We start from the raw sequence: 18,811 nt of genomic DNA on the forward strand, positions 1-18,811 counted from the left end.
TGGAATGCTTTTGGCAGACACACTTCCTGTGCTCTCAGCTCTTAAAAAATTTATATGTTCTAGATGACACTTCAATGACTAAGCGAAGAAGAAAGAACAGCGCGTTGAAAAGAGACCCAAAAGTGTTGCAGAGAAAAGAATGCAAAAAAGAAAGCAAAAAAGAACAAAAATAATCTGTGTGCAAATTCTGAAAGAAAGGAGAGTAATAATCAGACCGTCCCATGAAGACTTTGTGCCAAGAGATTTAACCACGGCCGGGGCCAGAAAAAGACAAAGTAGAACGTCATAAAGAATTCAAAAACGTTGGTGCAATACACGTGCGGAGGAGGTTATAGGTAATGGAAGTACTAAAATTTGAAAGTCTCAAAAAATGATAGTAAAGATTCCATTAGTGCAAACAAAAGGAAAATATTACTCGGTGAAATAACGGAACAGCGAAAAGAGAACGAGTAGTGTTTGAGGATGTCTGGGAGAGAAGAGAAACAAGGCAGTGAGACAAAAGGACAGCTGCTGTACAGGCTTTTAAACGTTCGAAGCGCCACATGAGATGCAGATCACGTAGCACAGCAGCAGCAGCATAAAGCCAGCAGCTGATCAAGCAAAGAGGAGGTGAAGAAAAATAAAACTGTATTTGTTTCCCATTGTATCACCGTTTAAGAGGGGTTTCAGAGGAGCGGCCGCATCTCCTTGGGGTGCGAAGCCCCTTAGTCTAAAAAATAATGGACATGGACACAAACAGGATGGTTTGGTAAGCATGGGAATGGTAGTCCACAAAAATATTGCCAATAATGTTATGGCCTAAGACACAACCTTTCTCCAAGTTATAAGCACATATAGAATTGTACTCTATAGTGTACTATTAATTAAGTTTTATTCTTTTATTGATTAATTGAAAAAGAGTAAAATTTCTAATATTCTAAAAACAGTAATAGGTATTAGTTTCTAGCATTTAGGAATCCTTCTTCTTTAGGCTGCTCCCGTTAGGGGTTGCCACAGCGGATCATCTTCTTCCATATCTTTCTGTCCTCTGCATCTTGTTCTGTTACACCCACCACCTGCATGTCCTCTCTCACCACATCCACAAACCTTCTCTTAGGCCTTCCTCTTCTTCTCTTGCCTGGAAACTCTATCCTTAGCATCTCTCCTCTGCACATGTCCAAACCAACGCAATCTCGCCTCTCTGACTTTGTCTCATAACCATCCAACTTGAGCTGACTCTCTAATGTCTTCATTTCTAATCCTGTCCATCCTCGTCACACCCAATGCAAATTTTAACATCTTTAACTCTGCCATCTCCAGCTCTGTCTCCTGCTTTCTGGTCAGTGCCACCGTCTCCAACCCATATAACATAGCTGGTCTCACTACCGTCTTGTAGACCTTCCCTTTCACTCTTGCTGATATCCGTCCGTCACAAATCACTCCTGACACTCTTCTCTACCCATTCCACCCTGCCTGCACTCTCTTTTTCACCTCTCTTCCACAATCCCCATTACTCTGTACTGTTGATCCCAAGTATTTAAACTCCTCCACCTTCGCCAACTCTACTCCTTGAGTCCTCACTATTCCATTGACATCCCTCTCATTTACACACATGTATTCTGTCTTGTTCCTACTGACCTTCATTCCTCTCCTTTCTAGAGCATATCTCCACCTCTCCAGGGTCTCCTCATCCTTCTCCCTACTATCGCTACAGATCACAATGTCATCAGCAAACATCAAAGTCCACGGGGACTCCTGTCTAATCTCGTCTGTCAACCTGTCCATCACCAATGCAAATAAGAAATGGCTCAGAGCCGATCCCTGATGTAATCCCACCTCCACATTGAATGCATCCGTCACTCCTACCGCAGACCTCACCACTGTCACATTTCCCTCGTATATATCCTGTATAACTCTTACATACTTCTCTGCCACTCCCGACTTCCTCATACAATACCACAGCTCCTCTCGAGGCACCCTGTCATTTGCTTTCTCCAGGTCCACAAAGACGCAATGCAACTACTTCTAGCCTTCTCTGTACTTCTCCATCAACACCCTCAGAGCAAACATCACACATCTGTGGTGCTCTTTCTTGGCATGAAACCATACTGCTGCTCACTAATCATCACCTCACTTCTTAACCTAGCTTCCACTACTCTTTCCCATAACTTCATGCCGTGGCTCATCAATTTTATCCCCCTGTAGTTACTACAGTCCTGCACATCCCCCTTATTCTTAAATATCAGCACCAGTACACTTCTTCTCAACTCCTCAGGCATCCTCTCACTTTCCAAGATTCCATTAAACAATCTGTTTAAAAACTCCACTGCCATCTCTCCTAAACACCTCCATGCTTCCATAGGTATGTCATCTGGACCAACGGCTTTTCCATTCTTCATCCTCTTCATAGCTGTCCTTACTTCCTCCTTGCTAATCTGTTGCACTTCCTGATTAACTATCTCCACATCATCCAACCTCTTCTCTTTCTCGTTCTCTTCATTCATAAGCCTCTCAAAGTGCTCTTTCCATCTGCTCAACACACTCTCCTCGCTTGTGAGTACATTTCCATCTTTATGCTTTATTACTCTAACCTGCTGCACATCTTTCCCAGCTCGGTCCCTCTGTCTAGCCAATCGGTACAGGTCCTTTTCTCCCTCCTTAGTGTCCAACCTCTCATACAACTCATCATACGCTTTTTCTTTAGCCTTTGCCACCTCTCTCTTTACCTTGTGCCTTATCTCCTTGTACTCTTGTCTACTTTCTGCATCGCTCTGACTATCCCACTTCTTCTTTGCCATCCTCTTCCTCTGTATACTCTCCTCTACTTTCCCGTTTCACCACCAGGTTTCCTTTTCCTCCTTCCTCTGTCCAGATGTCACGCCAAGCACCCTTCTTGCTGCCACCCTTACTACATCTGCTGTAGTTTCCCAACTGTCTGGTAATTCTTCACTACCACCCAGTGCCTGTCTCACCTTCTCCCTAAACTCAACCTTGCAGTCTTCCTTTTTCAACTTCCACCATTTGATTCTTGGCTCTGCCCTCACTCTCTTCTTTGTCATCCTACAGACCACCATCCTATGCTGCTTAACTACACTTTCCCCTGCCACTACTTTGCAGTCTTCAATCTCCTTCAGATTGACTCTTATGCACAGGATGTAATCTACCTGTGTGCATCTTCCTCCACTCTTGTACGTCACCCCATGTTCTTCCCTCTTCTTAAAATATGCATTCACCACAGCCACGTCCATCCTTTTGGCAAAATCCACTATCCTCTGACCTTCTTCATTCCTCTCCTTGATACCATACCTACCCATCACCTCCTCGTCTCCTCTGTTCTCTTCACCAACATATCCATTGAAATCCGCTCCAATCACCATTTTCTGTCCCTTGTGTACACTGTTCATCACTTCATCCAACTCACTCCAAAAACCTTCTTTCTCACTCATTGCACACCCAACTTGTGGAGCATATGCACTAATAACATTCATCATCACACCTCCAGTTTCCAGCTTCATAATAATTACTCTGTCTGACACTCTTTTCACCTCCAGAACACTATATACATACTGTTCCTTCAGGATAACTCCTACTCCATTTCTCCTCCCATCCACACCATGATAGAACAATTTGAATCCACCTCTGATCCACCTGGCCTTACTCCCCTTCCATTTAGTCTCTTGCACGCCCAATATATCGACCTTCCTTCTCTCCATCATATTGGCTAACTCTCTCCCCTTACCAGTCATACTGCCAACATTCAAAGTTTCTACCGTTAGTTCCACTCCCTTTACCTTCCTCCTCTCCACCTGCATCCGGACACGTCTCCCCTCTCTTCTTCTTCCCTAGCTTCTGTTTATTATCAATCACTTAATCCTTCAGGATACATGATTTAGCAGAAGACTAGACTCAAGGTCGATGGGTAGCATTTTCATGTAGGGAGTGAAAATGCTTGGCAGATAATCATTCGAAGTTTATTTTTCATTGGCATTTAGTCTGCTCTAGTTTTGTACATTTTGGAAAGTCTTTGTCACGCCACTGCTTTCTCATTAGAAGCGGAATGTGAATGTGTGTGGTGTGTTAATATAGGCCATATGAAGCTGTGGCTTGTGGTTCAATCTCATTTCATAAGTGACTCAAAATGGTGATGAAATCCACTCTATTTTGAGAATGTTTATGGAAATAGAACTGTAGGAGGATATTGTGTTATACCATTATTACTTCTTTGTGGAATTACTGTAAATTTACAAAGCATCAACATATAAATCTGCTTCAAAATTGTGTTTCCGGAGTCTTAGGTTGGAATAAAAGAAATGAGCACATTGTGTTTTCAACAGTCTGTTGTGCTGGGTTTTGTTTATTTTGTGTAAACCTTTAGTAAAATGTACTGTAAACAGAATGTAAGTATATTGCACTAATATAACCACCATATTCATGCATTGAATTCTCTTACTCTTCATATCATCAGCTGCTTAAGGATACTATGATGCTGACATCAAGTCTGAGGCTCAGGAATTTGCAACTGAGTGAGAAAATTTTCCTGTTGATTTAACAGATAATGCTGTTAGGAGGAGTGCACTAAACAAAGGATTTTCCTGTTGATTTAACAAATGATGCTGCAAAAAGAGCAGAATAAACAAGTGTGCAGGTCCACACAACAAAAAGCAGAATGTTTTTTAAGTGAATATCATTTAAAAGATCAAAGACTGGAAGCAAGATCCCTTGTGCACAGTACAGATCAACCATTAACGTGTATCTATGCTTCTTTGCAAACGAAAACTTCTGTTTTGACCATTCTGCTTGGAATGTAGGAAATGACAACTAGCTGACACTTTCTACCAAAAAAATGTGAACACCAATGCGCTTACCAAGCTGCATTTGAGCAAAGTCGGTCAGCTCGGTCAAGTATTTGTGTCATAGATAAGTCGAAAATGAATACTCAGCCACAGTACACTCTTAGTGGTTTAGCTTTTCAGAATATTTTACAACAGCCTGTTGAACGACCCTTGCCAAAATTATGGAATAGACTACAGCGCAAACCATCTAAATTAAAAAGTACAAAAGGCCAAGGATACAATTTCATCTCAGGTGTGCACAGAAGGATATCAAATAAAAAACATAATTCTGCATCAAGTCCTTATTAAAAGTGTTCTCTGGCTTGAAAGTTTTCACATTTTATTGTTTCACATCATTGAACCACAGTGGATTTAATTTGTTTTTTTTTTTACACTGATCAATAGAAAATGACTCTGTAATGTCAAAGTGAAAACAGAGAACTGTATAATGGTCTAAATCAATACCAAGTATAAAATACAATATAATTGATCATACTTAAGTCATCACTGGTGTAGCCAGTTTTTCTTTTTTACAAGTCACTGAATTAGTTAACTAGACTGTCAATGTTCTCTCCAGATTATTACAGAGTAATGATGTGTTATGTTCTCCTGCTGCAAATGATGCAGGATCAACCAAGCCAAACCTTGGCAACTCAGTGAGCAGTTTAGGAACATCAAGGCCATTATTCCATAAATTGCACCCTCTTAATAAATTGCTAGCACATTTACAATAAAACAGACCAGACACATACATAATCATTTTGTTGAACTTTTTGAGAATGACAGACTCATATTTTACAGTAATATTTTTAAAATGATGTGTTCTGTGTGAATCAAACTTTTTATTTCACAATTTAAATATTTTTGGAAGGGATGTAATGCATAGGCAGCATTTCCACTTTTGACACCCATTGCAGCTACCATGTACAAGTGATGAGTAGTTATTTTGTTTCTGCTGAAAGATTTACAGTTCTTTACAAGAAACAATGTGCCACCAGGACTATAACTGCTAATTCTTCTTCTGTAGCTATTCCCATTTTATACAGGGTTGCTGTTTTTTGACTAAATTACTCCAGTAGATGTTTCAGCACTATTTTACAGCTGGGTGCCTTCCCTGATACAAACCCTCCCCATTTATCCTGCAAAGGTTCACTTAAAAATGTCTTGAGGTCAGAAATCAACACAAGACCTTAGTGAATTTCTGCCTATGACACAAAGCTCAGGCGGAGCGGTGGCTCTGAGGCTAGAGATCTGCACTGGCAATCGGAAGGTTGCTGGTTCAAATCCCGTAAATGCCAATAGGGACTCCACTCTGTTGGGCCCTTGAGCAAGGCCCTTAACCTGCAATTGCTGAGCGCTTTGAGTAGTGAGAAAAGCACTAAATAAATGCAAAGAATTATTATTATTATTAAAGCTCAGTCTTGCCCATTAAGGTGGATATTACTGTAGTCCTAAAGTTCTCTCTAACAATGCCTACATCTTATAAAACACTGTCTAAAAAACTCATTGTACCAGGACAGAACAGTTTATGAAAAACAGGCTTATTTGTTTCACATTAGACCCATGTTTACACAGCACACGCACTACATGCCTAATTTCCACCATCTTGAAATAACAACAACGTAACACTCTCAAACCTGAATAATCCAATTCAGGGTCACCACAGCAGCATGTCAGGAAGGAGGCTTGGAGCGGGTGCCAGTCAACTGCAGAGCCTGCGCAGACAGATACACATTGGATCAATTTGAAATCACCACTTCACCTAAAATGCATACCAGTATGTGTTTGTGATTTGGGAGGAAGGGCAGGGGCACCTCTGCCTTATAGTTGAACAGTTGAACTAGGAGGTCGTCTGGGGGCGTCAAAATGTATAGCGAGAATCAAAGTTTATACAGGCAGCATTTTGTCAAAATCCAAGGGAACCCCTCCAAATCTCATCCCACTTTTTCAATCTAATAACTATGTAACAGTGTGCTTGAAACACAAAAGCTGTGTGGTTTGGGCGCAACATTTTCATCTCTGCCTAGGGCAGCAGGCTAGATCTGGCACTGTACCTGTGAGGCAACAATACTAAGCCACTTTGGTGGCCTCATTTTAATAATAATAATAAAATCAAATCTGGACGTCTAGCAGCACCAGACATTTGGTTTATGGATTCACTAAATGTTTAGCTGGAGCTCCGAGGAGGCAGCACTAACCAATAAAGCACACCATGCTGCTGAAAGACCAAACTATCACATTAAAACATCTCTAGGCTGGATCTCAGCACTACTGATAATAAAAAGAAATAAAAGTGTTTCATTATTTTATAGGATTTTATTTTATGCCCTGGTGACAAATAAATCACATTTTCTCATTAAGGTCCTTGCTCCGTGTAGATAGATAGATATATAGATAGATAGATAGATAGATAGATAGATAGATAGATAGATAGATAGATAGATAGATACTTTATTAATCCCAATGGGAAATTCACAAGGAGCTAGAATTGATCTAATTATATTTAAAAAAAAACATACAGAAGTAACTTTGTCTTTGAGTACTTCAGATGCATTTCCTATTGTCAGGCGGTGCCATTCAACTTGATATTTTCACATGCTGTGATTTGGAGACCAAAAGGCCAAAGATATTATAACATAACATTCTCACTTTGAACTGACAGTTGTCATTATGTACTGTAATAAAATTAAATAAAACCTGAAATGGTACATTGATGCCGCAGCGGTCCATGTGATGCCACCTCCGAGTGTTACGGACTACGGTTCGATTTCAGGGATAGCCACGCGGGCATTCATGTTGTGGGTTTCCTGCTACACCTCAAAAAGGAAGACTTTGGGTTAATAGGAAATTCTACATTTACATTCGCTGAGAGTTTTAATGGGAGCGCATGAGTGTTTCATACGTTGGACTGGCGCCCAGTCCAGGGCTGGTTCCTGCCTCTCCCTGACTGACTTGGTCTCCCTGGCGCCCTGTAACTGAAAAAACGAGACTAGAAATTGGGTGGAGCGATGACGGATATTTATAGTAAATTGAAAGCGTCCATTTACTTTCCCAACGGTCCCTATGGTGCCGGACCGTATTCCGGCAGCATCGGAAACAAAGCAGGAACCAACCATGGTCTGGCGCAGGACACAACCCTTGTTTCCAGTTTTAGCTGATAAATGGTTTAAACTTGTCGGATGCGAGAGGAAAGTGGCATACCTGGAGAAAGCCCATAGACATGTCGTCACGCTGATGAATCAAGGACGGAGCGCTCGGGTTTCTTCCAAGTGATCCAGTCACTCGCTCTGCCTTTCTGCGCCGGCGCGTTTCGCCCCTAGCGAGTCTGCTTAACGCTCGGAGCTTCACGACGCCGCGATTGGGCGCGTGCCCCGGCGTTTTAGCGGCACCCGGCAGTCCTGGTAATCGACAGTTTCTGCCCCGAAGGAATGCTAAAAATAGACTGTCACCTCCGGAGACCCGAAGAAGTAAAAACGCATCCACTGAAGACTCCTTGGATGGAGAGCCGCAAGTCGCACGGCTTCCTCGAAGTTTGCGGGATCAAAAATTGGTGAGTTTTGTGCAACTGAAACTATTAAACGTGCTAACGCTGACAAGTAACGGCGCCAGATGTGATGTCGCCGTTCGACTCGCATATTTTTCAAGTTCTGTTCAGTTTTGTCTGTACGAGAGTCGAATCGACACACCGTAACCTTGAGGCGTCGACGATAAAGTGCTGGCAGGATGGCGTTTGTTCAGTTTATATGTCGTTGGGGCTGCTCCAAAGCCGATATGGTGTGGCTTTTATTTATTTATTTACGTTTTTCTTGTAACTGTTGCATAATTTGACAGTTAGGAGTATTGTTTATAAATAAGTTGTGGCGCTAATCTTGGATTGCTGTATGTAAACCGTTTGTGAAAGCTGTGCAGAGTGTATAAGACCCGTCATAGTATATAGTATAGAATACTCGCTACAATTAAATCCATCCAGTTCACGATCACGGTGAACAGACCCATTCCAGCAACATCATTTACAATAATCACTATAATAATTTACCAGAGTGGAGCGGTGGTTAGCGCTGCTGCCTTTGTCTCCAAAGATGGGGATATAGCGGGGTGTGGAGGGGGCACACGACCGGCTCCCTCCGTTTAAAGGTCCGTCGCAGGGCTCACTTACTGTACGCCATCCGACACACTCGCCAATACGGAGCCGGTTTAAAGCCACTCACCAAACACCCGTTTCTTTGAGACGTGGAGATAATCAACTGTATTGTTAGTAATGCAGTTGCCTACTCAACGGCGTAGCAAGGTTCACAGGGGCCCGGGTGCAATCATCATTGAATGGGCCCCCAAACCTGCGCGCTTCGTGCGCTCGCAAAAAAAAAAAAAGAGGCCTGATGGGCCCTCCCGAGGCCCGGGGCCCGGGTGCATTGCACCCCTTGCCCCATTGTAGCTATGCCACAATGCCAACTAATGAGTAACAATTCACTTTCACGTTTAAACTACAAATTATAATGGAGGTGGAATTCTGTCCTTCGAATTTTAGTATATGCTGTACTTCTTTCAGCCTCAGGTGGCTGAATATTTTTTCCAAGTGCAGACAAGTGGATAACAATACTTTAATCAAGATAAAAAATGAATTAGTATTCATTTCTTCTCAGACGGTACACAAAAGACCACCGAATCACGCAGACTGTGACCCTGATCACTTGGCACAAACAATAGGTGTATACAGAAGATATATGAGTAAACAATTAAAAACACTTTGTTGCAGTATTTTGCCAAAATATGTTCTAATCAAATGTAAGATTGTATCACTGTTAAGGGATTTAAGGTTTTGTGTATGCTAATACTTTGGGTCTTGCATTGCTTGGAAATTAATCATATTATCCTAATTTTGTGCTGTATAATCTCTGCCTAATCCTTATGTAAACTCATATACAGTATTGTAATTTTTAGTTCTGTTTGTTACCTAATTAGTTAATACTGTATTTGGGTACAATTAAGACTGGAAATGAATAAAGAGATGGCTGAGTACCATACAGGCAATGATTCAGTTTTCCATACCTACTATTTCAGCAGCCATCTGGCTGCTTGCCCTGGACATGTCAGTCCATTGCAGGGAGGCATGCATCCACACTCACACCAGAAGTCCTCAGAGGCTTCACTTATCCTAGGACACACTTGAGATGTGAGAAGAAAACCAGAACTACATGGAGAAAACTCACTAAGACGCAGTGAAAATATGAATAGATTCTCTCTCTCTCGTGTATATATATATATATATATATGTGTGTGTGTATAAATATCCATTTATTTTCCAAACTTGCTTTCTTTCACTACCAGTGTATAGGACCTAATATTTTCGCCAGTGAATATATGTGAACCTATAGTTAATAAGCAGAAATACTGCCATTTTATTTATTTTCGGATTCTTTTTTTTATTTTGACACTGTATTTCCTGTAGGAATTATACTAGAGGAATAATTTTGAGAAAGCAATTAGAGTAGGTAGAAAGTCCTCTGGAGAGATGCAGCTTTTACTTTATTCTCTGGAAATTTTCAGAAGTAAACATAGCTGTGGGGATCAAGGAGTTAGCTGCAGTGTAGCTATAGTAGATATGAGGGTGACGTCCTGCTCGTATGGTACTTCACTGCGGTTGTCTTGATATGGTGCCAAACAGCCCGTGCATTACTAGTTCACCACAAGGGATTAACTGAATAGAATCAGGGCTGTGTTGAACAGTCAGCTCTGTTCTGGGGTGATGTTTACAGACTGTTCTGTCAGCTGCGTACCTAATTGCTCATTAAGAGAGTCGCGCCGATAATTAATGAGAGGCAGCAATATCCTTGCTGTCAAATTTAAAGTGGCAGAGCAGAAAAATGGCATCACAATCTTACATCTGCATGAAAAAACTGAAAACATTAGAAATTAAATCATATTGTACATTCAAAATATTTCATGGAATCTATGTGGTTAGTCGGCTTATTAGAAGGATTTAAACATTTTTCATTCCATGACAAATCAGTGTAAAATGGTTTTCTCTAGAATTAACATAATGGATTGTATTGTGAACTTACTATTGATAACTGCACATTTTTTCCTTATTTTTTCTTAATGTACAACCAGTAAGTTCAGAGATAAAACGTATTTCAGTTTAACTTAATTAAGCAGGGTTATCAGGGCATACTGCCTTTGTAGGCTTTATATTCTGCTTAGAAGCTTTTCTCTCTGTGTTCTTATATACTGTATAGTACAATTTAGACTGATTATTAATTTCAAAATGCTGTGTTTTTAAAAACTTCAATAGAATTACATACACCTACATCATATATTGTGCTTATTTAAGTTATAATTTTGGCATGCAAAATAAATTTATTAATCATATGTTTTGTAACAGGTCAATCTCAAGAATTGGCAAATGTATGTATTTTCATAGTCAAACCAGTTTGTTTAGTGCCTATTAGATTTAATTTTATACCATAAAGCACAATACTAAGTCTGTTAAATCAGTCTTATGGGTAGCTTTAATTAGTATGCCGCTTTTGTACCCATTAGAGTGTCAGTGTCAAGTTGCACAGCTGCACTCAAACTAAATTTTATCAGTTGTTAATATGCAATTCAAGTGAATCCCTCAATGGAACTGAATGTAAAGGACAGGCCTGAAACCATAAATATGTATTAACATGGCATTATCTCGAGATGATACCTTTTTGATTGCACACTGCTTTTGACCTGACAGACCTTTCTTTGTTTTTCTATTTCAAATATTGTGCAGCAGTCTGAATACCTCTCCAGTTTGTTGTAAATTTGGATGACTACACATATATGGATATTAAGCTGAATGTTATGTGTGACATATAGTTTTTTTTGTATGTCTTAGTTCATGGCATGTACATTGCTTTTGGTGCCCACCCTAATTTCCTTCAGCTGTTGGTGTATTATCACTGGCACTTGTCTTAAACGTTCTAAGGCCATAAGATGCGCTGTCAAAGTGCTGTTTGCCACTCTTTAATGGAATAAAATCAAGATAGAGCTGTTTTTTTCTGCTATTCCTTTTTAAGGTCTTCTAGGAAGATAAATGCACAAAACACAGTTATGAACTGTTTGTATACTTGTCTCTGATTGTGTTAGATGAGTAAAGATCCTTGAGAATGAAGATTGTATGCATTGGCAAACAAAGCCATCTGACCTCTGACCTTTACTTCATTTAAGTGAACATAAGGAATCTCCAGACTGAAAAAAATCCTTCCAGCATGACTGAGTTTTTGTTCTCATCTCTCTCTGCCAGCAGCACTGTGTAGTTAGATCAGATGTCCTTCACGAAGACTGAAGCTGAATATGGTAAAAGGACTATTGTGTGCCAAATACTTGCATACCCCCATCACCCCAGCCCCTTCCACCCTGGGGATCCTTTTGTTAGCTTAACTGTGACATACATTCTTTGAGTTGCCTTTCAAAGGCTGTAGTGTAATTACAGTGAATCATTACTGAAAGCAGATTGTGTGTGAATTCCAAGCTTCTAGCTGCGTTGGACACATCACCAGGTGGGCAGACATAGCTGCATGTGGGTGCTAGGTATCAACCCATAAAATTGCATTTTATGCTAATAAATATTAAGTCTCTTGAACTTCTGGGAGTCTTGCAGAAACCAGCCTGTCTTCACTGATTCTCACAAGTGATGCAGAATCTCTGGGAATTTGCCCTACTTTTTCCTGCACTTGAGGGACCTGATTGAAATAGTCAGAAAATAATAAAAAGCAAGTGAATTATTTAATTAAATAGTAACCTTTGATTTTTTTATGTGAACATGAGCTACCCCCTAACCAAGTAAAGTTTTGATATTTTTCATAATGTAAATTGTTGTGATGGTTTTATAGGGTTCACTGCTTTGCTGGCTTTGATTGGTTTTAATAACTGCGTCCCAGAAAGTAAATTACAGGTCATTTAGCTATAAAAACTGCTCCAAACAAATAAGATACTACCTCTCCACTTAGAGAGCAGATAAAGTAATAAAGAAGACTTAAATGAATACTGAACCTAAAGCTGGTCATTGTTTTTTATCTGTTCCTTATCCCATGTTTGAACATTTGAAATGAGGACAGTGCTCTTGACCAAGGAATGGGAGGAATTGGTGGGTTGTTTAGGAGGGGGTCTTAAAGGATAAGTTTGGTATTTTTCAAGTCCAAGTTATTTTTTCAGAATGTACTGTATATGCATTTTTCATGTTAAATTGTGTTCTAAAGTTAAGTGTTTTCTGTAAATTTTAAAAATACATAGCCTCTCCTGGCATTTTATAATGAAATCATATCAGACATTGGTTGTCTAGAAAACAAAAGCCTAACAACTTATGAATAGATCCATTTTTCAAGGCAGGTGGAATGTCTGCAGGGCAAACAGAGATTGAAGAAAAACGAGTGTCAAGGCCAAAACAAGAAACCGAGTTAAGGTCATAAGCAAAGTTCAATACACAAACAAATGAAGCACAAATATTTTTAAAAAGTAATAGAATTTCAGTCTACTATAACAAAAAAATCTTGGGATGAGAGACGAGACGCGACTTTCTCAGAGAGACACTTTCACGTCCCGCGAGACGAGACTTTGTGTCAAGAGATTTAACCACCCCCAGGGCCGGAAATAAAATGCAAAGAGTAGATGACAAAGTAGAACGTCGTAAAGAATTCAAAAATGTTGGCGCGGTACACATGCAGAGCAGGTTATAGATAGTGGAAGTACGAAAATTTGAAAGTCTCAAAAAAAAGGATAGTAAAAATCGCATTAGCACAAACAAACTGAAATTATTACTTGGTGAAATAATGGAACAGCGAAAAGAGATTGAATATATTGTTCGGATTTAAACTTTAAGTTGGAGACTTGTAGATCGTCTAATTCGTTTTGCCATCTTTTATTTTATTTTTTTTTTTAAATTGATAGCACAGGTAGGAGAAAATTGCCTCAGAAGACTTTTTATACCCATTGCATCACAGTAATCAGGTTGTGACCTCTGAGGACACTTCCATAACAACCACCAGGTGTCCTAACCACAGGTGCCTGCACAGTGATCAGTTGCCTGTAACAGAATAATTCCTAACACCAAGAAAGTTGTTGAGCATTGATCCGTGTCTTGAGATTACACTTGAAATATAGCTTATATGTGTATGGGAGGTATTTTCTGCAAAAAGTAAAATTAAAATGAAAATTATAAAATGAAAATGCAATCTTGCTTTTTCAAAATCATTTTCAAAGTTTGCGTGCAAGAATGCTGCAAAAATGAAAATGAAACAACCCCATTTGCAATTTCATTTTCTGCTAAAACACAAATAAGCACTGGCACCATATGCTACTCATAGAATTTTCATTTCTCACTTAGTACTAGGGTGTTGTACCGTGTTAGCTATTATGAATGTAGAGAAAAGCCAAGCAAAATGACACCTTTTATTGGCTAACTAAAAAAAAGATTACAATATGCAAGCTTACGAGGCAACTCAGGCCCCTTCTTCAGGCAAGATAGGGCCTGAGTTGCCTCGAAAGCTTGATCTTGCCTGAAGAAGGGGCCTGAGTTGCCTCGAAAGCTTGCATATTGTAATCTTTTTTTTAGTTAGCCAATAAAAGGTGTCATTTTGCTTGGCTTTTCTCTACATTTCTCACTTCGCGTTTTCATTTTCAAGTTCTCAACATGCAAATAGCGAGGGTCAATGGGTGGGGCTTTATACCTCAATTTCCCACAATTCTTTGTCCTTCATAGCTGTAGAGCCACTTTGATTGACAGAATACTTCTCACTTCGATTGTGTTTAGTTAATGTGGTTGTGATCTTTTCACCCCCGTACTGCGAGCTTCACAGGAAAACTGTCTCACAGAATCCGAAGACCATGCATAACTGTAGTTCTGAAAAAATGAATGTGCAATTTAATTACAATATTTAACATGACAAAAATTAGCCTTTATTACATAATAGTTTACATTTATTTACACTGAAGTGGAAACAAAATGCTTTGTATTTTTGTAGTATTATATTGTACTCTTCGGTGGAGGTGCTAGAGAGCCTCGAGGCTCAGATCTGTAGCCTGGAGTACCATTTGCAGAAGCAGTACAAGAATGAAGAGAGCTGAGACACAGAAATCTGAGCAGCTCATTCACCACTCAAAGCTGATATCCAGTCCTGGAAAGCGGTTTGCAGCACCAGTTCAGGAAATGAAAATAGTATAGAGACAGGTACATCTGCATCTCCACACCAGGAGGTGTGCCTGCTTGCCTACAGCTGACCTGCATTGAAAATACCTGCTGCACCGAACAATAGCACAACACATAACATCCCGGTTGTGCTACATGCCAGTGTAGCACGCAACATTCTTGCTACGCCATCTGACAACACAGCACTGCCAAACCCTGCTGATGTGCCCTCAACACCTTCTGTATGACTGAAGCGGGAGAGAAGACCACCCAGCCATGTGGACAAGTTTGTGCACTGTTGCAAGGAGTTAGAAGTGGTCTCTGGGGACAGTGACTTTGAAGCATGAGCTATGCAACGGCACAGGACAAGTTACATAAAGTAGGGATGAGTCACCGAAAGATTGAGCTGGCATTGTATCACCAATAGAAACAGGGCCTATGAAAACAGCAGCCGTGCACAGTCGCATGGGCTTTTCAAACTAGTACAGCAAAAGGTAAGCAGTCCTTTTAAGGATAGCAAACCACCTTAAAGATGAAAACGCTATTGTGGTACTCTGTGTTGACGCTACACTATAATATTATGTACAAAAATACAAAGCAACCCTTTTCTACTTCAGTGTAAATAAATGTTAATTATAACATAATAAAGGCTAATTTCTATCATGATAAATATTGTAACTAAATTGCACATTAATTACTTCAGAACTACAATTATGCATGGTCTTCGGATTTTGTGAGACAGTTTCACTGTGAACCTTGCAGTACGGGGGTGAAAAAAATCAAAAACACATGAATTAAACACAGTCGAAGTGAGAAGTATTCTGTCGATCAAAGTGGCTCTACAGCTATGGAAGGACAAAGAATTGTGGGAAATTGAGGTACAAAGCCCCACCCATTGATCCTCGCTATTTGCATGTTGAGAACTTGAAAATGAAAATGCAAAGTGGAAAAAAAAAATTCAATGAGCAGCAGGTGGCGCTAGTACTTATTTGCATTTTACTTTTCATTTTTGCAGCTTCACCACGGTTCAGGCAGAAAATGAAATTGCAAATGGTGTTGTTTCATTTTCATTTTTGCAGCATTTTGCATGCTGACTTTGAAAATGAAGTTGCAAAAGAGAGATTGCATTTTAATTTTATAAATCATTTTAATTTTTCCAGAAAATACCTCCCATAATATCTGAACAAAAAAATCACTAATATTATGAGATTTAGCCATTTTTAAAGACCTGCAGCGCATGCTTGCTCAGAGCTTGTCTTCTTCTGCAACAATCTTTCACCCCCAAGGACGTTATTTCCTTTTTTGAAAGACAAAATCACAGTAAACTGTTTGTGCCACGTGCTTTGTATTGTGTTGATTTACTTCCATATTTATGTGATAACCTCTCCCTGGAAGACTACTGGTATCAGACAAGCAAATAGAAAATGCATCCCTACCTTGAGGAAAATAGTACCAGGAATATGCAATAGAAAGATTTATTTCCAAATTCCCTTTATTGTCACAAACATGTATTAGAAGGAAGGAAGGCATGTTTTATTTTGACACGTCAAAGAAGATGTATTTGGTAAGTTTGTGGGCTTTTATTTTCCAGTGATGTTCCCTGCCCCATAGGTTAAATTATAAAACACTAGACGTGGATATGTATTTTTTTTTTTAATTTATAGAAAATGCTTAACTTTGGAACACAATTTCATGTGGCAAATGCTTATGTACTATGCTTGTGAAGACATAGCTTTGATTTTAAAAATATAAAACTTATCCTTTACATTCAGTAACCGTCATTCACCAGAGCACACTTCACTTTCCCGCACTACTCTTATTTTCCAGAAATATTTATTTGGCAAAAAATGCATGTGTTTTGGATGTTGTGAGCATATGACTGGATAACTAACATGTAGATTATATAACACGAGCAATTTGGGATTTTGATGGACATTTTGATATTGTTTGCTGTTGTTCATAATTGGTCCTTCTGCCAGCACCCATTCAAGCCCATTGTATCATACTTTTTATCTCCATGAACATATCACTGTTAACAATACAGGATAAGGAATAGGTAAAAAAAATATGACTTTTGGTAGAGTATTCCTTTAATTAGGATTTGTAACTCAAAGAGACTAAAGTGTCAAAAAGTTTACCAACAGACTATAATGCTTAATGAATTCTGGACAACAATAACAAATGCCTGGAAAACTCTAAAGAATTACTGGACTGTTACTTATTAAACTAATATGCTTTTCTTTTCTAATTTTAAGTAAAATGGGAATGGAGCAACCTGAATTCAGATTCCACATCCGGGTGTTGTGTCTCAATTAATGATGTACTGCTACACATTTTTTCGGTATTTAAAGGAACACAGCATGTGGGAAAAGTGTGTCCTCATGTAAACTTTTAATTATTACAATTGTTAAGCTACACTTGATTTAAATGAGTGTCGATGTTATTGCAAATGTTCTTTATTTTGACCATATAAAAAGGCCCTGAAATCGCTATACAGAAAGTAATGACAAGAAAGGTAATTGTTAGTAACATCATATCTGAAAAGTCTTTCGGACGGCTTCGAGGAGATTCTGGTCCACCATCCGGCGTCTCAGGAAGGGGAAGCAGTGCAGTGTCAACACTGTATATGGTGGGGATGGTGCGCTGCTGACCTCGACTCGGGACGTTGTGGGTCGGTGGGGGGAGTACTTCGAAGACCTCCTCAATCCCATTAACATGCCTTCCAGTGAGGAAGCAGAGCCTGGGGACTCAGAGGTGGGCTCCCCTATCTCTGGGACTGAGGTCACTGAGGTGGTCAAAAAATTCCTTGGTGTCAGGGCCCCGGGGGTGGATGAGATACGCCCGGAGTTTCTCAAGGCTCTGGATGTTGTAGGACTGTCTTGGTTGACACGCCTCTGCAACATCGCATTGACATCAGGGACAGTGCCTCTGGATTAGCAGGCCGGGGTGGTGGTCCCCATCTTTAAGAAGGGGGATCGAAGGGTGTGTTCCAACTACAGAGGGATCACACTCCTCAGCCTCCCTGGAAAAGTCTATTCAGGGGTCCTGGAGAGGAGGGTCCGTCGGATAGTCGAGCCTCGGATTCAGGAGGAACAGTGTGGTTTTCGTCCTGGTCGCGGAACAGTGGACCAGCTCTATACCCTTAGCAGGGTCCTGGAGGGTGCATGGGAGTTTGCCCAACCAGTCTACATGTGTTTTGTGGACTTGGAAAAGGCATTCGACCGTGTCCCTCGGGGAATCCTGTGGGGGGTACTCCAAGAGTATGGGGTACCGGCCCCCTTGATAAGGGCTGTTCGGTCTCTGTACGATCATTGCCAGAGCCTGGTCCGCATTGCCGGCAATAAGTCGAACCCGTTTCCAGTGAGAGTTGGACTCCGCCCGGGCTGCCCTTTGTCACCGATTCTGTTCATAACTTTTATGGACAGAATTTCTAGGCGCAGCCAGGGCGTTGAGGGGGTCCGGTTTGGTGGGCTCAGGATTGGGTCACTGCTTTTTGCAGATGATGTTGTCCTGTTTGCTTCATCAGGCCGTGATCTTCAGCTCTCTCTGGATCGGTTCGCAGCCGAGTGTGAAGCGGCTGGGATGAGAATCAGCACCTCCAAATCCGAGACCATGGTCCTCAGCCGGAAAAGGGTGGAGTGCCCTCTCAGGGTTGGTAGCGAGATCCTGCCCCAAGTGGAGGAGTTCAAGTATCTCGGGGTCTTGTTCACGAGTGACGGAAGAATGGAGCGTGAGATCGACAGGCGGATTGGTGCGGCATCCGCAGTAATGAGGGCGTTGCATCGGTCTGTCGTGGTGAAAAAGGAGCTGAGCCGCAAGGCGAAGCTCTCAATTTACCAGTCGATCTATG

General features: G+C 40.5%; 1 protein-coding gene across 2 annotated transcripts in view; it reads left to right on the plus strand.

The window, feature by feature from the left end:
* The first annotated feature begins 7,907 nt into the window (after positions 1 to 7,907).
* LOC114666717 (rho guanine nucleotide exchange factor 33-like) overlaps positions 7,908 to 18,811 on the plus strand; it is a 40,842-nt gene continuing 29,938 nt past the window's right edge. The window contains exon 1 of one of the 2 annotated variants that reach the window (XM_028821684.2): positions 7,908 to 8,361. The gene's annotated coding sequence lies outside the window, so the exon portion shown is untranslated. The remainder of the gene's footprint in view (positions 8,362 to 18,811) is intronic. The other variant, XM_028821683.2, reaches the window with a different exon arrangement.

This window comes from Erpetoichthys calabaricus, chromosome 16, assembly GCF_900747795.2.
Source record: "Erpetoichthys calabaricus chromosome 16, fErpCal1.3, whole genome shotgun sequence".
Classification (NCBI taxonomy): Eukaryota; Metazoa; Chordata; class Cladistia; order Polypteriformes; family Polypteridae; genus Erpetoichthys; species Erpetoichthys calabaricus.